The 14,687-nt window shown below is 43.4% G+C and overlaps 1 pseudogene; it reads left to right on the top strand.

Moving 5' to 3' along the window:
• Positions 1-8,588: 8,588 nt before the first annotated feature.
• On the top strand, positions 8,589-8,684 carry LOC129553622 (U6 spliceosomal RNA; annotated as a pseudogene).
• Positions 8,685-14,687: the final 6,003 nt, after the last annotated feature.

Genomic DNA, 14,687 nt, shown 5'->3' with positions numbered 1-14,687 from the left:
CTGACCAGGAATGGAACCTGTGTCCCCTGCAATGAAAGACAGATTATTAACCACTGGACCACCAGGGAAGTCTCTTTTATTTTTATTTTTAATGAACTATGACAGAAAGGCACCATGTACTGTGATAAAGAATAACTTTAAGAGGTATGTGGAGGCCCCTCTAAAAATTATCTTTAGGCTGGAAAGTGGATGAGAAGTAGGTGACCAGAACCACTCAGGGAAGGGTGTTCTAGGAAGAGGAAATAGAAGTCAAAATAATTAGTCAGGAAGAATCTGGCAAGTCCTAGAAACTGTTAGAGGGCCAGCTGACCAGGGCCTGCAAACAGGAGGATGAGTAAACTAAGTCTGAGATTCCTGGAGATGGGCTGGGACTCCAATGGCCACCATGAGGAGCTTGGATCTTGTTCCAAGGGCAACGAGAAGCTGTTTTTTAAGGGATGTAAGGAGGGTCTGTCCTTATCCATCAGAGGGCAGACAGAATGAAAACTACAATCACAGTAAACTAACCAAACTGAACAGATGGACCACAGCCTTGTCTAGCTCAATGAAACTATGAGCCATGCTGTGTAGGGCCACCCAAGACAATCATGTCATGGCGGAGAGTTCTGATAAAATGTGGTCCACTGGAGAAGGGAATGGTAAACCACTTCAGTATTCTTGCCTTTAGAACCCCATGAACAGTATGAAAAGGCAAAAAGATGGGACACTGAAAGATGAACTCCCCAGGTCGGTAGGTGCCCAATATGCTACCTGAGAAGAATGGAGAAATAACTCCAGAAAGGACAAAGAGATGGAGCCAAAGCAAAAACAACACCCAGGTGTGGATATGATTGGTGATGGAAGTAAAGTCCTATGCTGTAAAGAGCAATACTGCATAGGAACCTGGAATGTTAGGTCCATGAATCAAGGCATATTGGAAGTGGTCAAACAGGAGATGGCAAGAGTGAACACGAGCATTTTAGGAATCAGTGAACTAAAATGGACTGGAATGGGTGAATTTAACTCTGATGACTATTATATCTACTACTGTGGGCAAGAATCCCTTAGAAGAAATGGAGTAGCCGTCATAGTCAACAAGAGTCTGATATGCAGTACTTGGATACAATCTCAAAAATGACAGAATGATTTCTGTTTGTTTCCAAGGCAAACCATTCAATATCACAGTAATTCAAGTCTATGCCCCTACCAGTAATGCTGAAGAAGCTGAAGTTAAATGGTTCTATGAAGACCTACAAGACCTTCTAGAATTAACACCCAAGGAAAGAATTCCTTTTCATTATAGGGAACTGGAATGCAAAAGTAGGAAGTCAAGAGATACCTGGAATAACAGGCAAACTTGGCCTTGGAGTACAGAATGAAGCAGGTCAAAGGCTAATAGAGTTTTGCCAAGAGAACACACTGGTCATAGCAAACATCCTCTTCCAACAACACAAGAGTCTACACATGGACATCACCAGATGGTCAATATCGAAATCAGATTGATTATATTCTTTGCAGCCAAAGGTGGAGAAGCTCTATACAGTCAGCAAAAACAAGACCAGGAGCTGACTGTGGCTCAGATCATGAACTCCTTATTGTCAAATTCACACTGAAATTGAAGAAAGTAGGGAAAACCACTAGACCATTCAGGTATGACCTAAATCAAATCCCTTACGATTATACAGTGGAAGTGACAAATAGATTCAAAGGATCAGATCTGACAGACAGAGTGCCTGAAGAACTATGGAAGGAGGTTCATGACATTGTATAAGAGGCAGTGATCAAGACCATCCCCAAGAAAAAGAAATGCAAAAAGGCAGAATGTTTGTCTGAGGACGCCTACAGATAGTTGAGAAAAGAAGAGAAGCTAAAGGCAAAGGAGAAAAGGAAAGATTTACCTATTTGAATGCAGGGTTCCAAGGAACAGCAAGGAGAGATAAGAAAGCATTCCTCAGCAATCAGTGAAAAGAAATAGGGGAAAGCAATAGAATGGGAAAGACTAGAGATCTCTTCAAGAAAATTAGAGATACAAAGGGAACATTTCATGCAAAGATGGACACAATAAAGGACAGAAACTGTATGGACCTAACAGAAGCAGAAGATATTAAGGAGAAGTGGAGAGAATACACAGAAGAACTGTACAAAAAAGATCTTCATGACCCAGATAACCACAATGGTGTGATCACTCACCTAGAACCAGACATCTTGGAATGCAAAGTCAAGTGGGCCTTAGGAAGCGTCACTATGAACAAAGCTGGAAGACGTGATGAAATTCCAGTTGAGCTATTTCAAATCCTAAAAGATGATGCTGTGAAAGTGCTGCACTCAATATGCCAGTATTTGGAAAACTCAGCAGTGGCCACAAGACTAGAAAAGGTCAGTGTTCATTCCAATCCCAAAGAAAGGCAATGCCAAAGAATGCTCAAACTACCGCACAATTGCACTCATCTCACATGCTAGTAAAGTCATGCTTAAAATTCTCCAAGCCAGCTTTCAACAGTACGTGAACTGTGAACTTCCAGATGTTCAAGCTCGATTTAGAAAAGGCAGAGGAACCAGAGATCAAATTGCCAACATCCATCGGATCATCGAAAAACTAAGAGAGTTCCAGAAAAACATCTACTTTTGCTTTATTGACTATGCGAAAAGCTTTGACTGTGTGGATCACAAAAACTGTGGAAGATCATTCAAGAGATGGGAATACCAGACCACCTGATCTGCCTTCTGAGAAACCTGTATGCAGGTCAAGAAGTAACAGTTAGAACTGGACATGGAACAACTGGTTGGTTACAAATAGGGAAGGGAGTACATCAAGGCTGTATACTGCCACCCTGCTTATTTAACTTATATTCCTAGTACATCATGCGAAATGCCAGGCTGGAGGAAGCACAAGCTGGAATCAAGATTGTTAGGATTATCAATAACCTCAGATATGTAGATTACACCACCCTTATGGCAGAAAGCAAAGAACTAAAGAGCCTCTTGAGGAAAGTGAAAGAGGAGAGTGAAGAAGTTGGCTTAAAACTCAACATTCAGAAAACAAAGATTAAAACTCAACATTCAGAAAACAAAGATCATGGCATCTGGTCCCATCACTTCATGGCAAATAGATGGAGAAACAGTGGAAAGAGTGACAAACTTTATTTTCTTGCGCTTCAAAATCACTGTAGATGGTGACTGCAGCCATGAAATTAAAAGATGCTTGCTCCTTGGAAGAAAAGCTATGACCAACCTAGACAGCATATTAAAAAGCAGAGACATTACTTTGCCAACAAAGGTCTGTCTAGTCAAAGCTTTGGTTTTTCCAGTAGTCATGTGTGGATCTGAGAGTTGGACTATAAAGAAAGCTGAGCTCTGAAGAATTGATGCTTTTGAACTGTGGTGTTGGAGACGACTCTTGAGAGTTCCTTGGAAAGCAAGGAGATCCAACCAGTCCATCCTAAAAGAAATCAGTCCTGAATAGTCATTGGAAGGATTGATGTTGAAGCTGAAACTCTAATACATTGGCCACTTGATGCGAAGAACTGACTCACTGGAAAAAGCCCTGATGCTAGGAAAGATTGAAAGCGAGAGGAGAAGGGAACGACAGAGGATGAGATGGTTGGATGGCATCACTGATGCGATGGACATGAGTTTGAGTAAGCTCCAGGAGTTGGTGATGGACAGGGAGGCCTGGCATGCTGCAGTCCATGGGGTCCCAAAGAGTTGGTCATGACTGAGCAACTGAACTGAACTGAAGGAGGGGTTTGACATCTGATTTTTTCCCAAAGATCCCTCTAGCTGCCACACAGACTAGATTGCAAGAGGGCAGGAACCTCATGACAAAACAGATACAGTCATCCAGGCCAGAGACGATAGCTGTGGGGAACAATGAATAGACTTGGGATGCATCTTAGAGGCAGAACAGAAAGAACTGTTGATAGGTTGGATGAAGATGGTTCAGGAAAGGAGGAATTAAGGACGATTGACAAATATTTGACTCTGAAGCTGGAAGGGATTGGGGGAATGAGGAGAAGGGGACGACAGAGGATGAGATGGTTGGATGGCATCACCAACTCAATGGACATGAGGTTGAGTGAACTCCGGGAGTTGGTTATGGAAAGGGAGGCCTGGCATGTTGTGATTCATGGGTTCGCAAAGATCGGACACGACTGAGCGACTGAACTGAACTGAACAGAACAGATATTTGACCCAAGGCACAGAAATCTGTGGGTACCATTTACCATCGTGAGGAAGGCTAGAGAAAAAGTGGGTTCAAAGAAGAAAAAATGGTTACATTAGTAGGTAAACGATGGGCTTGGGAAACATTGTCCTGGAAGATCCCCAAGTACCCCGCATCACAGTGCTGATGAAGCCACCATCCTGCCTGAAACATCAGCCACTGCTCAATGCCATTAAGACACATTGCAAAGTAGCTTGGAGTATAAAATTCTTCATGGTTTGGGCCCCACTTTATTCCCCAGCTTCATCTCCTCCCACTTCCTATGCATATTCTACTCTCCTTTCATCATTATTATTGTTATTTTTTGCCATTCCCCATAATTTGCAGTTTCTTGAATATGCCTTTCTCTCCTTACATCTTTTAGCCAATACTAACATATTGTTTAGTTTCTCTAGAACAGGCTTCCCTCTTCGTTCACTTACTGAATTCAACTCAGCTCAAAAATGATACCTCTTCTTAGAAGCGTTTCTTGATTGCTGTAGGCTGACTTGTGTATTTTCTAACTGGACAACATAGTGTTAATTTAGAACACAAAACAGGGAGTCAGAAGGCCTGGTTTCAAATCCTACTATAGCACCCAGTTACTGGGAGTTCCTCAAGGCCAGGGACTATACCTGCCTCAACTTTATAGCCCCTAAACACCTGGGACAATGCTTGGCATGTGGTATGGAGTTGCCTGGTGAAGATTTTGTGAAGAAATGTAAAAGATCTCTCTGCTCATGCTGGGCTTCATATCCTCAAACCAAGTTCTCAAATCTTCCTTCAAAACTTAAGAAGATACACTCTAGAGACAGCTGTCTGCACTGCTAGAGGGCCCAAATGAGAAGCAGTTGCACACATTCTCCTCCAGGGCTTTCTCTCCGTCTTGAGTTTTTTTTTCTCATCCCACAGCCCTCCAAGCTCTTTTGTAGTCAGTCCTTACCCCAACCACCCACACCCTAGCCCTCCCAGAGAGTGGAAGAAATCAAGCTGTGGTCTGCAAGATTTCAAGATACACTTCGAGGATGATTTAAATTTCCCAGAACCAAATTTGTGAAAATTCAGTGAGTTATACTCTGAATGATAGGTACATTTTCCATGTGCATTTTATATTTCTATAAAATACAATTTTATAAAAGGACCCAGTTACCAAATTGAAGGGCCTCCTGATGGCTGAGTGGTCAGGAATCTGCCTGCAATGCAGGAGATGCAGGCTTAATCCCTGGGTCAGGAAGATCCCCTGGAGAAGGAAATGGCAACCCACTCCAGTAATCTTGCCTGGAGAATCCCATAGTCTGTAGTACATGGCATCACATAAGAGTTGGACATGACTTAGTGATTAAACAACAAGTCAAATTGAAGAGGTTCTTACTAGCCAAAAAAAAAAAAGGATCAAAATCTGAATATCAGTAAGTATAATAAACCACCAAAAGAATTAACACCAAAAGAATAATACATTTCCCAGAACTTATTAACCAAAAATTGCTATTGAATGCCTACTATGTGCCCACTACCAAGCTAAATGCGTCGTGGATAAAAGTTTTGTCCTGTGGAGTGTGAAACATGTACAAATGTTGGAGTCGTTTAAAAAAAATAATAAAAAGTGACAAATAGAAGTTTAGGAACAGAGTCCAGGAAAGCATGGTAAAGTGAGAGACCTTGAAGCTTAAACTTGGTTAGTTTCACATATATCTCCCTCAAGCTCAAGAATTCTTAACCTATTTTGCATCATCTGATAGCCTGGTAAAAGTATAAATCACTTTAAGGTTTTTAAATGCATAAAATAAAATATACAGCATTACAAAATAAACTATATTGAGAAACATTTGGGAAATACATTCGTGAAACAAATTTATGATATAGTTACGTTTTTCTTTATGAAGGCATTAAATATCAAGATCTTGCAACAAGCTGAAGATCTAGGGTTTTCCCTCCTACAGAAGCATTTGCCTACTGTGATCTTAACATCTACCTTGTCTCAGTAGCCAGCACCCTCTTAAATGCTTCACTCATGGGTGACCTGAACACCTTCCAGTGTTTGCAGCTGTGCCAGCTCTGTCTCCGGTAAACAGTAGCAGTGGCGCCAGCTTGAATGTTGGAGCCATAATCACAAGCACCCCAGACATACGTTCTCCAGATTTCTTCCTTACTTAATCATCCCAAAGGTCTCATGTTAGTCTGGAGATTTGCGCACGCTGGGAGGCAAAGGAGAGAGAAAAACAACAAGATTCACAGTCTGCAAATCTGAGATCAACTAGTTAGGTGGTGTTAGCAACCACTCTGAATCAAATCTCCAAAATTGGCAGAAGGAAGGGTTCTGCCTTGCAGGGGTGTTCTGCGAATGGGAAGGTATGTTCAAAGCACTTCTATACCTAAACATTTCTGTGAAGAAATTACATAATTTGACTTCCTTAGAAAGGAAGAGAGAATATATTGAAAGATGCATCTAGCCATCCCTGGGAAAGGACAGGGAAGCTCGACATGTCACAGTCCATGGAGTCACCAAGAGTCAGACACTGAACAACACTGAGCAACTGAACAACAACTAGCCATCTCTGGGCTTCCCAGGTGACTCAGAGGGTAAAGAATCCACCTGTGATGCAGAAGATGCAAGAGATATGGGTTCAATCCCTGGGTCGTGAAGGTCCCCTGCAGGAGGGCACAGCAACCGACTCTGGCATTCTTGCCTGGAGAATCCCATGGCCAGAGGAGCCTGGTGGGTTTCAGTTCAAAGGGTTGCAAAGAGTCAGACACAGACTGAAGTCACTGAGCACACACACAGCCATCCCTTCTCTCCATATTGTGAGAAATGTTTTAACAGTCATTGACTAGTTTATTAAAATTGGTTGTCGGACATTGCATGTGCTCTGCCCCAAGGCGCGCAATAGAGCAGAGCAGGCCACTAGTTTTACCATTTTGCTGGACAGCTGGGTTCCAGGTCAGCTGGAGCCAGTTTCCCTGTTCCAAGGCCCAGACCATAGAGTACTGTGAGTTTCCTCACAAATTTCTTTTTTTCTGGGTCCCCCGAATTCTGGTTCTCTTTTCTTCACAGCTTCAGGGCTCCTCAAGACCACAAATCCAGCTGTCAGGACAGGAGGCCTCATCCCCCTCACAAAGGGCCTTTCCTGGTCAGTTAGACCAGCTGTTAGAGCAGCACTTATGCTTCATAACAAGTCTTCTTTTAATCTTTATTTTATTTTTTATCTTTTGGCCATGTAGAGCAGTATGTAGGATCTTAGTTTCCCAACCAGGAGTCAAACACACTCCCCTGCATTGGCAGCACAGAGTCCTAACCACTGAACCACCAGGGAAGTCCCCATAACAAGTCTTTACTCCTCTTTATAGGATCCCCACCAAACAATTCATGCACATGTTCAAAATGTCTTGTGTACCTACTATGTGTCAGGCACTGTCCCAGGCCCTTTGGAGTGGACAAAGTTGACCCAGGTATGGCCAGTCCCTGACCTTGAGAAATCCCATATGATGGAGTTAGGACTTGAACTCAGGCAGGTTATGAGTTTGGTTTTTTTTAATTTTATATTGAGTATAGTTGATTTACAATGTTAGTGGTTATGAATTTTATATTGAAAGGATTCTCAGAGTTCATTGGGTATAGTTCTCCAATTTTACAAGTGAAAATGCTGCTTCCATATTTACTAGGTGTCAGGCAGTATTCTAAAGACTTTAAAGCCATGAAATAGGTGCTCACTTTGACAGCACATATACTAAAATTGGAACGATATGTTACCGCAAGGTGCGTGGTGGCCGATAAACAGGCCAGGTTGGTGGAAAGGAAAGTTTGCTTTATTTCAGATGCTGGAAAGTGGGGTGAGGTATGGGGACTACATGCAGAAGCAGCACAGTAGACTCTGACAGTCATCTTCAAACTGGTCATCAGTGGCCTGAACAGCTTCATCTTGATTATTTTAGGTACAGTTAATCTTCAGTTCCGGGGTCCATTTGTTCCCATTTCTTTCAGGCCACTTCTTGGAATTGTGGCAGTTTACATCGTGGGTACAGTCTGGTCATCAGGTAGTTCACTTCTTCCACCTGGGGTTTCAGTATCTATAAGACAGCTCACAGGATATGGACCAGAATATTATCAATAGTCTTTGAGAAGGAACTAAAGGTCCTTGACTATGCTTAATGAGTACATTATTATTATTTGGTCTCCTTTGACAGTTTTCTTTTGTTTTCACATGTCCTCTGCATTGAGAAGATGCCCTGGAGAAGGGAATGGCAACCCATTCCAGTATTCTTGCCTGGGAAATCCCATGGACAGAAGAGCGTGGTGGGCTACAGTCCATGGGGTTGCAAAGTGACCACTTCCACTTTTTCACATGTCCTCATTTCTCTGATTAAACTTATTCTTAGACTAAAGGCAGGCAGAGGACACAGTGGGGGTGCAAGGACCATCAGGTCCTGCTCTGTTCAGATATAGAGTAGATCATCATGGCGCCTGTGCAAGGATGACATGAAAATTCTTAAAGCATTCCATATTTTTTACATCATGCAAAATAAAATGGATGTTAGGATGACAGAAAATAAAATGTGAAATAGGTACAAAGCAAAATGTGAACTTTTAAGTAATGTACCTAAGATCACATGTTTGTGCTCAGTCGCATCCGACTCTTTGCAATGCCATGGACTGTAGCCCACCAGGCTCCTCTGTCCATGGGATTTCCCAGGCAGGAATACTACAGTGGGTTCCCATTGCCTACTCCAGGGAAACTTCCTGACCCAGGGATCAAATCCGCATCTCTTGCGTCTCCTACATTGGCTGGCAGATTCTTTACCACCGAGAACCACAAGGGAAGCCCTAAGATTACACAGCCAGGAAGAAACGGCAGAGCTTGGCTTCACACCCAGATAGTCTAACGTCAGCATCCACACTCTGAACCTGCCTTACTGAGCAGAGAGTAGGATGCTAGCCCCTCTGCCAGGCTGCAAACCTTCTCCCCACATCGGTGAGGGTGTTCCCCCAATCATCTGACCGGCCAGATCCAGCCCTGTCTTGAGTCAGAGAGCGGAGATGCTATCAGTGACAACTCTGAGGACACACCAGAGAGGAGTTTGTCCTCTGCTATTTTTTCCAGCCCTTAGGCTGGAGTGGTTGGTTTCCCAGCATCACTGGTCACAAAGAAAAGCCCCACAGCAATGGAGACCAAGCAAACACTACCTCCAGCCTCCTTCCCAGCTAAGCCCTCTCCACCCTTCCCTCTCAAATCCTTTCGCCTCCTTTGCCCTTGACCTGACTTTGAAAGGACAAATCATCAGTATTCAGTGAGGGCTGATATTTCAGAGGAAGAATGTCAACAGATGTGTTGAGACAGATCTGCTGATTGGATACAGGCAGCTTGTGAAATGTGGCATCAAAGCCCCCTGCAGCGGGCTGCCAGGCCAAGTACTCCAGCTGGCCCCGGGAAGAGCAGACCTGTGGCATCCAGATAGAGGCCTCAAGCCTGCCAGCCTCGATTCGTGGTTGCAGAGACACTCTCTTCCCCCACATCAGTACATTTTCGCAGCTCCTTCCTGCCACCAGAGAGGAACAGACTTTGGTTTCCTCAGTGCTGATGTTTCCAGGTCCCAGCTGTGTCAGCATCAGCGCCTCTCATACTCCTGCAGTACAGGGAAACTGGTCTGAAAAGACTCCAAACTCTGCAGCTGCTTTCAGGGTCTCAAAATTGCTTTCAAGCCATCATTGTTCCCATACTTACTGAGCCTTTACAATGTGCCAGGCATTGTGCTCAGTGTCAGAGATCAAGGAGTGAATAAGGCAAATACGACCCCGCCTTTAAGGAACTCACAGTCCAGTGGGGACACAAGCAATCACAAGGACTAACAAGTACAGGGTTACAGAACATAGCTTCAACTGGGTGGTCAGGGAAGGCTTCCTGAAAGAAGAAATATCTAATCTAAGATCTGAAGAATTAGCAAAGGTTAACTAAGCAGATTCTTTACCATCTGAGCCACCAAGGAAGCTCAAGATGTCCTTTTCATTATAGGGGACTGGAATGCAAAAGTAGGAAATCAAGAAACACCTGGAGTAACAGGCAAATTTGGCCTTGGAATACAGAATGAAGCAGGTCAAAGGCCAACAGAGTTTTGCCAAGAGTACACACTGGTCATGGCAAACACCCTCTTCCAACAACAGAAAAGAAGACTCTACATATGGACATCACCAGATGGTCAATACCGAAATCAGATTGATTATATTCTTTGCAGCCAAAGGTGGAGAAGCTCTATCAATTCAGTTCAGCCGCTCAGTCGTGTCCAACTCTTTGCAACCCCATGAACCACAGCACACCAGACCTCTCTGTCCATAACCAACTCCCGGAGTCCACCCAAACCCATGTCCATTGTGTTGGTGATGCCATCCAACCGTCTCATCCTCTGTCGTCCCCTTATCCTCCAGGCTTCAGTCTTTCCCAGCATAAGGGTCTTTTCAAATGAGTCAGCTCTCCGCATCAGGTGGCCAAAGTACTGGAGTTTCAGCTTCAATATCAGTCCCTCCAACAAACACCCAGGACTGATCTCCTTTAGGATGGAATGGTTGGATCTCCTTGCAGTCCAAGGGATTCTCAAGAGTCTTCTCCAACACTACAGTTCAAAAGCATCAATTCTTCTGTGCTCAGCTTTCTTTATAGTCCAACTTTCACATCTATACGTGACTACTGGAAAAACCATAGCCTTGACTAGACGGACCTTTGTTGGCAAAGTAATGTCTCTGCTTTTTAATATGCTGACTAGGTTGGTCATAACTTTCCTTCCAAGGTGTAGGCATCTTTTAATTTCATGGCTGCAATAACCATCTGCAGTGATTATGGAGCCCAGAAAATAAAGTCAGCCACTGTTTCCACTGTTTCCCCATCTATTTGCCATGAAGTGATGGGACCAGATGCCATGATCTTTGTTTTCTGAATACTGAGCTTTAAGCCAACTTTTTCACTCTCTTCTTTCACTTTCATCAAGAGTCTCTTTAGTTCTTCTTCACTTTCTGCCATAAGGGTGGTGTCATCTGCATATCTGAGGTTATTAATATTTCTCCCAGCAATCTTGATTCCAGCTTGTGCTTCTTCCAGCCCAGTGTTTCTCACGATGTACTCTGCATACAAGTTAAATAAGCAGGGTGATAATATACAACCTTGATGTACTCCTTTTCCTATTTGGAACCAGTCTGTTCTTCCCTGTGCAATTCTAACTGTTGCTTCCTGAACTGTATACAGGTTTCTCAAGAGGCAGGTCAGGTGGTCTGGTATTCCCATCTCTTTCAGAATTTTCCACAGTTTATTGTGATCCACACAGTCAAAGGCTTTGGCATAGTCAATAAAGCAGAAAGAGATGTTTTTATGGAACTTTCTTGCTTTTTCCATGATCCAGTGGAGAAGCTCTATACAGCCAGCAAAAACAAGACTGGGAGCTGACTGGCTCAGATCATGAACTTCTTATTGCCAAATTCAGACTTAAATTGAAGAAAGTATGGAAAACCACTTGACCATTCAGGTATGACCTAAATCAAATACCTTATGATTATATAGTGGAAGTGACAAATAGATTCAAGGGATCAGATCTGATAGACAGAATGCCTGAAGAACTGTGGATGGATGTTCGTGACATTGTACAGGAGGCAGGGATCAAGACCAGCCCCAAGAAAAAGAAATGCAAAAAGGCAAAATGGCTGTCTGAGGAGGCCTTACAGATAGCTGTGAAAAGAAGAGAAGTGAAAAGCAAAGGAGAAAAGAAAAGATATACCCATTTGAATGCAAAGTTCCAAAGAATAGCAAGGAAATAAAGAAAGCCTTCCTCAACGATCAGTGCAAAGAAATAGAGGAGAACAATAGAATGGGAAAGACTATAGATCTCTTCAAGAAAATTAGAGATACCAAGGGAATATTTCATGCAAATATGGGCACAAAAAAAGGACAGAAATAGTATGGACCTGACAGAAGCAGAAGATATTAAGGAGAGGTGGCAAGAATACACAGAACTATACAAAAAAGATCTTTACAACCCAGATAATCATGATGGTGTGATCACTCACCTAGAGCCAGACATCTTGGAATGTGAAGTCAAATGGGCCTAAGGAAGCATCATTATGAACAAAGCTAAAGGAAATGATGAAATTCCAGTTGAGCTATGTCAAATCCTGAAAGATGATGCTGTGAAAGTGCTGCACTCAAAAACTCAGCAGTGGCCACAGGACTGGAAAAGATCAGTGTTCATTCCAATCCTAAAGAAAGGCAATGCCAAAGAATGCTCAAACTACCGCACAATTGCACTCATCTCACATGCTAGTAAAGTCATGCTCAAAATTCTCCAAGCCAGGCTTCAGCAGTACGTGAACTGTGAACTTCCAGATGTTCAAGCTCGATTTAGAAAAGGCAGAGGAACCAGAGATCAAATTGCCAACATCCATTGGATCATCGAAAAAGCAAGAGAGTTCCAGAAAAACATCTACTTTTTCTTTATTGACTACGCCAAAGCCTTTGACTGTGTGGATTACAGCAAACTGTGGAAAACTATTCAAGAGACGGGAATACCAGACCACCTGATCTGCCTTCTGAGAAATCTGTATGCAGGTCAAGAAGCAACAGTTAGAACTGGACAAGGAACAACAGACTGGTTCCAAATAGGGAAAGGAGTACATCAAGGCTGTATATTGTCACCCTGCTTACTTAACTTATATGCAGAATACATCATGAGGAACGCTGGACTGGATGAAGCCCAAGCTGGAATCAAGATTGCTGGGAGAAGTATCAATAACCTCAGATATGTGGATGACACCACCCTTATGGCACAAAGTGAAGAAGAGCTAGAGCCTCTTGATGAAAGTGAAAGAGGAGAGTGAAAAGTTTGGCTTAAAACTCAACATTCAGAAAATGAATATCATGGCATCTGGTCCCATCACTTCATGGCAAATAGCTAGGGAAACAGTGACAGACTTTATTTTCTTGCACTCCAAAATTATTGCAGATGGTGACTGCAGCCATGAAATTAAAAGACGCTTGCTCCTTGGAAAATTATGACCATTCTAGACAGCATATTAAAAAGCAGAGACATTACTTTGCCATCAAAGGTCCATCTAGTCAAGGGTATCGTTTTTCCAGTAGTCACGGATGGATGTGAGAGTTGACCTATAAAGAAAGCTGAACGCCATAGAATTGATGCTTTTGAACTGTGGTGTTGGAGAAGACTCTTGAGAGTCCCTTGGAATGCTAGGAGATCTAACCAGTACTTCCTAAAGGAAATTAGTCCTGAATAGTCATTGGAAGAACTGATGCTGAAGCTGAAACTCCAATACTTTGGCCACCTGATGCGAAGAGCTGACTCACAGGAAAAGACCCTGATGCTGGGAAAGACTGAAGGCTGGAGGAGAAGGGGACGACAGAGGATGAAATGGTTGAATGGCATCACTCAATGGACATGAGTTTGAGTAAGCTCCAGGAGTTGGTGGTGGACAGGGAGGCCTGATGTGCTGCAGTCCATGGGGTTGCAAAGAGTCAGACACAACTGAGTCACTGAAATGAGCTGAACTGAACTAAGCAGAAGTAAGAGGAAGGAGAACCGGGTGAAAAAGTATTTGAGGGGCTTCCCTGGTGATTTAATGGTTAAGAATCTGTCTGCTAATGCAGGGGAAACAGGTTTGTTCCCTGCTGCTGGAAGATCTCACATGCCACAGAGCAACAAAGCCCATGCCCCACACAACTACTGATCCTGTGCTCTGGAGCCATGGCAACTGAACCCTCGTGCCGTAGAGAAGCCACTACAATAAGAAGCCTTCGCACCACAGAGAAGAGTAGCCCCCACTCACCAGAACTAGAAAAAGCCCACACATAGCAATGAAGACTCACCACAGCCAAAAAATAAATAAATCTCTTTTTAAAAGTATTCAAGGTAGAGAAAGAATATATGCAGAGGCCTTCATGAGAGGAAGCCCTTGGCTTTCGAGAAATCAATGTTTGAAGAATATGTGGGGAGGATGGTCATGGAATGTGAAGAAAGGCTGGAGAGATTACAGAGAGCTGTAGACCAAGGTCGAAGTTACATTTATGAAGACAATCGAGGCCTTGATTGGATTTTATGTAAGCAAGAGTATGTCTGGCTAACCCTTCGTCATTCCTCTGGCTATGAATCAGGTGACCTGGCCCTTCAGCTCATATGTCACTTCCTCAGAAAGGCTTTGTCTGAACACCCAGCTTCCACAGGGAGGAGGGTCAAAGCTCTGGCTTGAGAAAAAGTTGGACATTTTGACTGAGCTCGACTGAGAAGCCCTGGGACCTGACTGGGCTGAATTCTAAAGAGGGATTCTGAGATCTCAGTCACCCAGAGCTCTTGGAAAACGAGACTCCTAACTCATGTTCAAAGGGTAGAAGCTCTTCACTGAAGCCAGCTCCATAAAGGTCAGGGACTCCCTCTTGAAAGTGAACGGCAGAGGGAACCAGAGCGGGGCCTTTGAGGAAGAGGTTTGAGGCGTTTGTGGGCGTTTCTCATAAAAGGGTAAACAGGA

This window comes from Moschus berezovskii, chromosome 1 (genome assembly GCF_049115385.1).
Source record: "Moschus berezovskii isolate FMDL1 chromosome 1, NW_MosBer_1.0, whole genome shotgun sequence".
NCBI classification, from domain to species: Eukaryota; Metazoa; Chordata; class Mammalia; order Artiodactyla; family Moschidae; genus Moschus; species Moschus berezovskii.
This window is presented reverse-complemented; position numbering and strand designations above follow the sequence as displayed.